The sequence below is a fragment of the Chiloscyllium plagiosum genome, unplaced genomic scaffold, assembly GCF_037043375.1.
Source record: "Chiloscyllium plagiosum isolate Xiang-an unplaced genomic scaffold, Cpla_swu_hap1 HiC_scaffold_25, whole genome shotgun sequence".
Taxonomy (NCBI): Eukaryota; Metazoa; Chordata; class Chondrichthyes; order Orectolobiformes; family Hemiscylliidae; genus Chiloscyllium; species Chiloscyllium plagiosum.
The window spans coordinates 39,979,740-39,989,269 of NW_028270163.1; positions in this window are offsets into that span (position 1 = coordinate 39,979,740).

A 9,530-nucleotide genomic window follows, 5' to 3' on the forward strand; every position below is an offset into this window, starting at 1 on the left:
GTGGTCACAAACTCCTGGTCTCAGCGTGGTCACAAACCCCTGGTCTCAGTGTGGTCACAAACTCCTGGCCTCAGTGTGGTCTCAAACTCCCAGCCTCAGTGTGGTCTCAAACTCCTGGTCTCAGTGTGATTTCAAACTCCTGGCCTCAGTGTGGTCTCAAACTCCTGGTCCCTGTGTGGTCTCAAACTCCCGGCCTCAGTGTGGTCTCAAACTCACGGCCTCAGTGTGTTCTCAAACTCCTGGTCTCAGTGTGATCCCAAACTCCCGACCTCAGTGTGGTCTCAGACTCCTTGCCTCATTGTGGTCTCAAACTCCCAGCCTCAGTGTGGTCTCAAACTCCTGGTCTCAGTGTGATCTCAAACTCCTGGTCTCAGTGTGGTCTTAAACTCCCGGCCTCAGCGTGGTCACAAACTCCCGGCCTCAGTGTGGTCACAAACTCCTGGTCTCAGTGTAATCACAAACTCCCGGCCTCAGTGTGGTCTCAAACTCCTGGTCTCAGTGTGATCACATACTCCCGGCCTCAGCGTGGTCACAAACTCCTGGCCTCAGTGTGGTCTCAAACTCCCAGCCTCAGTGTAATCACAAACTCCCGGCCTCAGTGTGGTCTCAAACCCCTGGTCTCAGTGTGGTCACAAACTCCTGGCCTCAGCGTGGTATCAAACTCCCGGCCTCAGTGTGGTCTCAAACTCCCGGCCTCAGTGTGGTCTCAAACTCCTGGTCTCAGTGTGGTCTTAAACACCCGGCCTCAGCGTGGTCACAAACTCCCGGCCTCAGTGTGGTCACAAACTCCTGGCCTCAGTGTGGTCTCAAACTCCTGGCCTCAGTGTGGTCTCAAACTCCCGGCCTCAGTGTGGTCTCAAACTCCCGGCCTCAGTGTGTTCACAAAATCCCGGCCTCAGTGTGGTCTCAAACTCCTGGTCTCAGTGTGGTCACAAACTCCTGGTCTCAGTGTGGTCACAAACTCCTGGTCTCAGTGTGGTCACAAACTCCTGGTCTCAGTGTGGTCACAAACCCCTGGCCTCAGTGTGGTCTCAAACTCCTGGTCTCAGCGTGGTCACAAACCCCTGGTCTCAGTGTGGTCACAAACTCCTGGCCTCAGTGTGGTCTCAAACTCCCAGCCTCAGTGTGGTCTCAAACTCCTGGTCTCAGTGTGATCTCAAACTCCTGGCCTCAGTGTGGTCTCAGACACCTGGCCTCAGTGTGGTCTCAAACTCCTGGTCCCAGTGTGGTCTCAAACTCCCGGCCTCAGTGTGGTCTCAAACTCCTGGCCTCAGTGTGGTCTCAAACTCCCGGCCTCAGTGTGGTCTCAAACTCCTGGTCTCAGTGTGGTCACAAACTCCTGGCCTCAGCGTGGTTTCAAACTCCCGGCCTCAATGTGGTCTCAAATTCCTGGTCTCAGTGTGGTCTTAAACTCCCGGCCTCAGCGTGGTCACAAACTCCCGGCCTCAGTGTGGTCACAAACTCCTGGCCTCAGTGTGGTCACAAACTCCTGGCCTCAGTGTGGTCTCAAACTCCTGGCCTCAGTGTGGTCTCAAACACCCGGCCTCAGTGTGGTCTCAAACTCCCGGCCTCAGTGTGTTCACAAAATCCCGGCCTCAGTGTGGTCTCAAACTCCTGGTCTCAGTGTGGTCACAAACTCCTGGCCTCAGTGTGGTCTCAAACTCTCAGCCTCAGTGTGGTCACAAACTCTCGGCCTCAGCGTGGTCACAAACCCCTGGTCTCAGTGTGGTCACAAACTCCTGGCCTCAGTGTGGTCTCAAACTCCCAGCCTCAGTGTGGTCTCAAACTCCTGGTCTCAGTGTGATCCCAAACTCCCGACCTCAGTGTGGTCTCAGACTCCTTGCCTCATTGTGGTCTCAAACTCCCAGCCTCAGTGTGGTCTCAAACTCCCGGCCTCAGTGTGGTCTCAAACTCCCGGCCTCAGTGTTGTCTCAAACTCCTGGTCTCAGTGTGATCTCAAACTCCCTGGCCTCAGTGTGGTTTCAGACTCCTGGCCTCAGTGTGGTCTCAAACTCCCAGCCTCAGTGTGGTCTCAAACTCCTGGTCTCAGTGTGATCTCAAACTCCCGGCCTCAGTGTGGTCTCAGACTCCTGGCCTCAGTGTGGTCTCAAACTCCCGGCCTCAGTGTGGACTCAAACTCCCGGCCTCAGTGTGGTCTCAAACTCCCGGCCTCAGTGTGGTCTCAAGCTCCTGGTCTCAGTGTGGTCTTAAACTCCCGGCCTCAGTGTGGTCTCAAACTCCTGGTCTCAGTGTGGTCACAAACCCGTGGCCTCAGTGTGGTCTCAAACTCCCAGCCTCAGTGTGGTCACAAACTCCTGGTCTCAGTGTGGTCACAAACTCCTGGCCTCAGTGTGCACTTGAACTCATGGCCTCAGCACGGACTCAAACTCCTGGCCTCAGTGTGGACTCAAACTCCCGGCCTCAGTGTGGACTCAAACTCCCGCCCTCAGTGTGGTCACAAACTCCCGGCCTCAGTGTGGTCTCAAACTCCTGGCTTCAGTGTGGTCTCAAACTCCCAGCCTCAGTGTGGTCACAAACTCCTGGTCTCAGTGTGGTCTCAAACTCCTGGTCTCAGTGTGGTCAAAAACCCGTGGCCTCAGTGTGGTCACAAACTCCTGGTCTCAGTGTGGTCTCAAACTCTTGGCCTCAGTGTGGTCTCAAACTCCTGGCCTCAGTGTGGTCACTAACTCCTGGCCTCAGTGTGGTCACAAACTCCCGGCCTCAGTGTGGTCACAAACTCCTGGTCTCAGTGTGGTCACAAACTCCCGGCCACAGTGTGCACTTGAACTCCTGGCCTCAGCACGGACTCAAACTCTCGGCCTCAGTGTGGACTCAAACTCCCGGCCTCAGTGTGGTCTCAAACTCCTGGCCTCAGCGTGGTCACAAACCCCCGGCCTCAGTGTGGTCTCAAACTCCTGGCCTCAGTGTGGTCTCAAACTCCTGGCCTCAGTGTGGTCACAAACTCCTGGCCTCAGCGTGGTCACAAACCCCCGGCCTCAGTGTGGTCTCAAACTCCCGGCCTCAGTGTGATCTCAAACTCCTGGCCTCAGTGTGGTCTCGAACTCCTGGCCTCAGTGTGGACTCAAACTCCCGGCCTCAGTGTGGACTCAAACTCCTGTCCTCAGTGTGGTCTCAAACTCCCGGCCTCAGTGTGGTCTCAAACTCCTGGCCTCACTGTGGTCTCAAACTCCTGGCCTCAGTGTGGTCTCAAACTCCTGGCCTCAGCGTGGTCTCAAACTCCCGGCCTCAGCGTGGACTCAAACTCTCGGCCTCAGTGTGGTCTCAAACTCCAGGCCTCAGTGTGGTCTCAAACCCCCGGCCTCAGCGTGGTCTCAAACCCCCGGCCTCAACGTGGTCTCAAACTCCCGGCCTCAGCATGGACTCAAACTCCTGGCCTCAGTGTGGTCTCAAACTCCAGGCCTCAGTGTGGTCTCAAACCTCTGGCCTCAGCGTGGTCTCAAACTCCCGGCCTCAGTGTTGTCTCATATTCCTGGTCTCAGTGTGGTCTCAAACTCTTGGCCTCAGTGTGGTCTCAAACTCCTGGCCTCAGTGTGGTCACTAACTCCTGGCCTCAGTGTGGTCACAAACTCCCGGCCTCAGTGTGGTCTCAAACTCCCGGCCTCAGCGTGGTCTCAAACTCCCGGCCTCAGTATGGTCACAAACTCCCGGCCTCAGTCTGGTCCCAAACCCCCGGCCTCAGCTTGTTCTCAAACTCCCGGCCTCAGCGTGGTCTCAAACTCCCGGCCTCAGTGTGGTCTCAAACTCCTGGCCTCAGTGTGGACTCAAATTCCTGGCCTCAGCATTGTCTCAAATTCCCGGCCTCAGTGTGGTCTCAAACGCCTTACCTCTGTGTGGTCTCAAACACCCGGCCTCAGTGTGGTCTCAAACTCCCGGCCTCAGTGTGGTCTCAAACCCCTGGTCTTAGCGTGGTCTCAAACTCCTGGCCTCAGTGTGGTCTCAAACTCCCGGCCTCAGTGTGGTCTCAAACTCCCGGCCTCAGTGTGGACTCAACCTCCCGGCCTCAGTGTGGTCTCAAACTCCTGGCCTCAGCGTGGTCACAAACCCCCGGCCTCAGTGTGGTCTCAAACTCCTGGCCTCAGTGTGGTCTCAATCTCCTGGCCTCAGTGTGGTCTCAAACTCCTGGCCTCAGCGTGGTCACAAACCCCCGGCCTCAGTGTGGTCTCAAACCCCCGGCCTCAGCGTGGTCTCAAACTCCTGGCCTCAGTGTGGTCTCAAACCCCCATCCTCAGTGTGGTCTCAAACTCCCGGCCTCAGTGTGGTCTCAAATCCCTGGCCTCAGTGTGCACTTGAACTCCTGGCCTCAGCACGGACTCAAACTCCCGGCCATAGTGTGGACTCAAACTCCCGGCCTCAATGTGGTCTCAAACCCCTGGCCTCAGCACGGACTCAAACTCCCGGCCTCAGTGTGGACTCAAACTCCCGGCCTCAGTGTGGACTCAAACTCCCGGCCTCAGTGTGGTCTCAAACTCCCAGCCTCAGTGTGGACTCAAACTCCTGGCCTCAGTGTGGTCTCAAACTCCCGGCCTCAGTGTGGTCACAAACTCGTGGCCTCAGTGTGGTCTCAAACTCCCAGCCTCAGTGTGGACTCAAACTCCCAGCCACAGTGTGCACTTGAACTCCTGGCCTCAGCACGGACTCAAACTCCCGTCCACAGTGTGGACTCAAACTCCCGGCCTCTGTGTGGACTCAAACTCCCGGCCACAGTGTGGACTCAAACTCCCGGTCACAGTTTGCACTTGAACTCCTGGCCTCAGCACGGACTCAAACCCCGGCCAAAGTGTGCACTTGAACTCTTGGCCTCAGCACGGACTCAAACTCCCGGCCACAGTGTGCACTTGAACTCCTGGCCTCAGCACGGACTCAAACCCCTGGCCACAGTGTGGTCTCCATCTCCCGGCCACAGTGTGGATTCAAACTCCTGGCCTCAGCGTGGACTTGAACTCCTGGCCTCAGCATGGACTCAAACTCTTGGCCTCAGCATGGACTCAAACCCCCAACACTCCTAGCCTGGAGGCGAAACCTGGCAAGGTCTGAGTTGGAAGGACTGTTATCCTGAACTCTAATTTCTCTATTTTTCTAATTTACTGACAGAAGTTTTATATCGTTATTTATCAAATATTTGTCCCCAAAGAATATTTATTTAAGACTCTGCACCTAGGTACCTTGGTACCTATGAGAACACCACAAGTAGTGATTTGTAAATCTTTCACTGTACCCATTTGAGTATGTGACAATAAAGTTAATGCTAATATTAATTCTAATGTTATACAAAAAGATCAGTGTATTTTTCTCCTTCCTTTTTATTCCAAATCTTTGATCAAGATGTAACGCTAGTGTATCTCCCATACTGATCTGTGTAGAATGAGCAGTGAGTCTCTGAATTCCTGGAAGCACTGGATACAGCAAAGGCTATGGCTCCTGAGAACATTCTGGCATTGGTACTGATGACTTGTGCTCCAGAACTTGCCATGCCTCTAATCAGGCTGCTCAAGCACAGTTACACCAATGGTTTCTACCCACATGGAAAATTACCCAGGAATGTCCTGTATACCAAAAGCAGGACAATGCCACCCAAATACTACCCATCAGTCTACTCTTGATTATCAGTAAATTGATGGAAAGTGCTATCAACAGTGCTATTAAGCAGCATCTGCTCAGTCATAAGCTGCTCAGTGACACCCAGTTTGGGTTCCACCAGGGGCACTCAGCTCCTGACCTCATGATAACCTTGGTTAAAACATGGACTAAAAAAACTGAATTCCAGAGGTGGGGTGAGTGGGGTTGCCCTTGACATCAAGGTTGCATTTGACTGAGTGTGGCATCAAGAAGGCCTCAAAAAGCTAGTCAATGGGAATTAGGGCCAAAACTCTGCACTGGTCAGAGTCTTACTGAGCACGTAGGAAGATGGTTGTGGTTGTTCGAGGTCAATCCACAGCTCCATGGCACCTCTGCGGGAATTCTCAGTGTAATGTCTCAGAGCATAAGTGGGGATGTTCGCCAATGATCAGGGAGGGTTCAACACCATTCACAACTCATCAAACACTGAATTAGTCCATGTTCAAATGCAACAAGACGTGCTAACAAGTGGAAAATGACAGTAATGCCACTCAACTACTATGAAATGATCATATCCAATGAGAGAGAATCTAACCATCACCCCTTGACTTTTAATGACATTACCATTACTGAATCCCCACGATCAACATCCTTGGGGTTACTGTTGACCAGAAACTCAACTGGAGTAGCCAAATAAATAGTGGCTTGGAATTCTGCAGCGACTAACTCACCCCTGACTCCCCAAAGCCTGCCCACTGTCTAAAGGTACAAGTCAGGAGCATGATGGAATATGGAATACTCCCCACTTGCCTGGATAACTGCAGCCCCAACAATACTCAAAGAAGCTTTACACCATCCAGGACAAAGCAGCCCACTTGATTAGCTCCACACCCACAAACATCCACTCCCTCCACCACTAAAGCTCAGTTGCAACAGTATACACCATCTACAAGATGCACTGCCAAAGCTCATCATGGCTCTTAGACAGTATCCAAGCCCACAACCACTTCCACCAATAAACACAAGGGCAGTAGATCCATGGGAATACTTCCACCTGCAAATTCCCACCATCTTGACTTGGAAATCTATCACCATTCCTTCACTGTCGTTGGATCAAAACCCCAGAATTCCCATCCAAACAGCAGTGAGGGTCTGGGTGCACAACTCCTGCAGCAATTCAGGAAGGAAGCTCACCAATATCTTCTCAAGGGCAACTAGGGATGAGCAACAAATGCCTGCCCAGCCAACATCATCCATGTTCCATGAGAGAATAATAAAAAATAGGCAGATTCAAGTTAATAATGTCCCCCAATTCCATATTGTGACATTTTAACAAGATTTTCCACGAGTAACTTTGTGAGAAGCTTCTAAGTAATTGCCATGTGATATTAAATATGCAGCTGGTTATATGTAGATAGCAGACTTAGGTCCTCGTATCTGTAGGTATTTTCACAGCTTTGCTCCTCCCTGGTTCTAGAATCTGTCCCTACATGATAACAGCAAGATAATGTATATTCAGCATTCATCTGCACGTTGCATTAAACTGGATCTATGACTTGCATTTACTTTTCACATCTGGTCATTTAAAGATCACATTTTATCTGAAAAAAAAATTAACTGCCCAATCATCAGGAACAAGCAGTGTAAATTATATGTCAAAGTGAAAAATTTAGTGATAATCTTTTGCAAGTAATTTGAACTTTGAGTTCAATTTTGAGTTAAGAGGCAATAAGAAAGGTCTGTCCCTTCCTTTAAGCATGAAACTTTGAGTTTGAGTCCCGCTCCAGAACCTGATAGTCAAACAGGTTGGCTATCAACCTGTCAGTTCTTTCATTATGTTTGATCACAGACAACAGGCCTGAGGATGCTTCCTAGTCAGCTACATTGCAGAAAGCAGCAGCAAAACCGCAATGGCTTCCCACGCTTAACTATGGGTGAAACGAGATGGTTGCCAGTGCCCTGTTTGGGCACAGTATATGGAAAGAGCATGAGATTATGCAATTACTTTTAAATAATAAGACAGATCAAGAGTGGAGAGTCAAGAACAGCAGATTAGGATAGATGACAAGAAATATTGATGAAAATAGATCATTGAGAAGGCTTTTGAAGGTGGAGAGTGATTTAGAAGGAGTGTAGGAAAGGGGTTCCAAACAGTAGGATCAAGACATGTGAGATTCTGATTCTGATTATGTGGAGTGTTAGGTGAGGAAGACTTTGCATAAGTTAAGTCTCAATCTAATGAAAACATGAAATAAGAATTTAACATTGGTGAGGAAAAGGCAAGGGCAAAGAAACAATAAAGTAAACAGTCTTGGTTTTGGGAAGAATATTGCAAACTCAACCATCATTATTCATAACTTCAGACTACAACATGGGCATAAAAACCCCTGAAAGTGCTGTAGGAAGGATGTTGTGAAACTTGAAAGGATTCAGAAAAGATCTACAAGGATCTTGCCAGAGTTAGAGGGTTTGAGAGAGAGGCTGAATAGGTTGAGCTATTTTCCCTGGAGCGTTGGAAACTTAGGGTGACTTTATAGATGTTTATAAAATCATGAAGGGCATGGATAGGGTAAATAGCCCAGGTCTTTTCCCCAGGGTAGAGGAGTCCAGAGGGCATAGGTTTAAAGTGGGAGGGGAAAGATTTAAAAGGGACATAAGGGGCAACATTTTCATGCAGAGAGTTGTGTGTGGGTACAATGAGCTGCCAGAGGATTTGGTGGAGGCTGGTACAATTACAACATTTAAAAAGCATCTGGATGGGTACATGAATAGGAAGGGTTTAGAGGGATATGGACCAAATGCTGGCAATTGGTACTAGATTAATTTAGGATATCTGGTCAGTATGGACGAGTTGGACTGAAGGGACTGCTTCCATGTTGTACAGCTCTATGACTCTATGACTTATATTTACAACCCTCTACTACAATATATTTTGCCAGACCAGTAACATATTGTCTTTGTAAAGGTGCTAAGGTGCTTCCAAAGAAACACTAGAAGAGAGGCACTGAATCTGGAAAGGAGAATTGAGTTGTGAGTTGAGGAGGTAGGTTTTGACAGAAACTTTAAAGGTGAAAAGACAGATGGAGTAATTTTTAAATGACTTTTCAGAGAGTATCAATGAAGTGGATGAAAGCTTGATCACAAATGGTGTGATAAGGGAGGAGGGGGACGCAATGAAGATCGAAATCAGGTACAAAGAGCAATCAGGAAGTACAGTATGTAGATAAGAAGTGGAGCACTCAAATTTATTTACATTTTTCCCAGAACTCCAAGTTTAAATCTATCCAATCCACTTTCCTCTCATGGTTCAGTAACAAAACAGCTCTTATAAAAGTCACAAATGACATCCTATGTAACTATAACAAATCTTCCTCGACCTGGCTGCAGACTTTGACTCTGTTGAGCATCTGGTCCTCCTCCTCTTCTATCTCCCATCTGGGTGGGATTGTACTTGTCTACTCACATTCTGTTTAATTCTAGCTCAAGACTTGTCGCAAATAGCTTCTCTTTCCATTCCTGTACAGTTATGTCTAGTATCACCCCTCAGACCTACCTTTTGACCCCTCCTACTTCTCAGCGAAAAGCTGGCCCTCAGTTGTATCAAAACTCAATATTAGCTTCCTATGCTAATGATGTCCAGCTCTACCTCCCACTCACTATGCCTGACTCCTTCAGTGTTGCTAAAGTATCAGACAACTGTACTGCATCAACTATTGGATCCAACATTTCCTCCTACTGAATACTGGAATGATGGACATCATTGATTTTTTAACTCCAACACAAAATCCATTTCCTAAACATCGACTCCATCTGCTGGCAAATGTATGAAGCTGAACAAGACTGTTCACAATTTTGGTGTCATATTTGATCATGTGATGACTTTCCACATATGCATCATCGCTGACATCACTTATTTCCATCTTGATAATATGATCTGACTCAAGTGCTGGCAC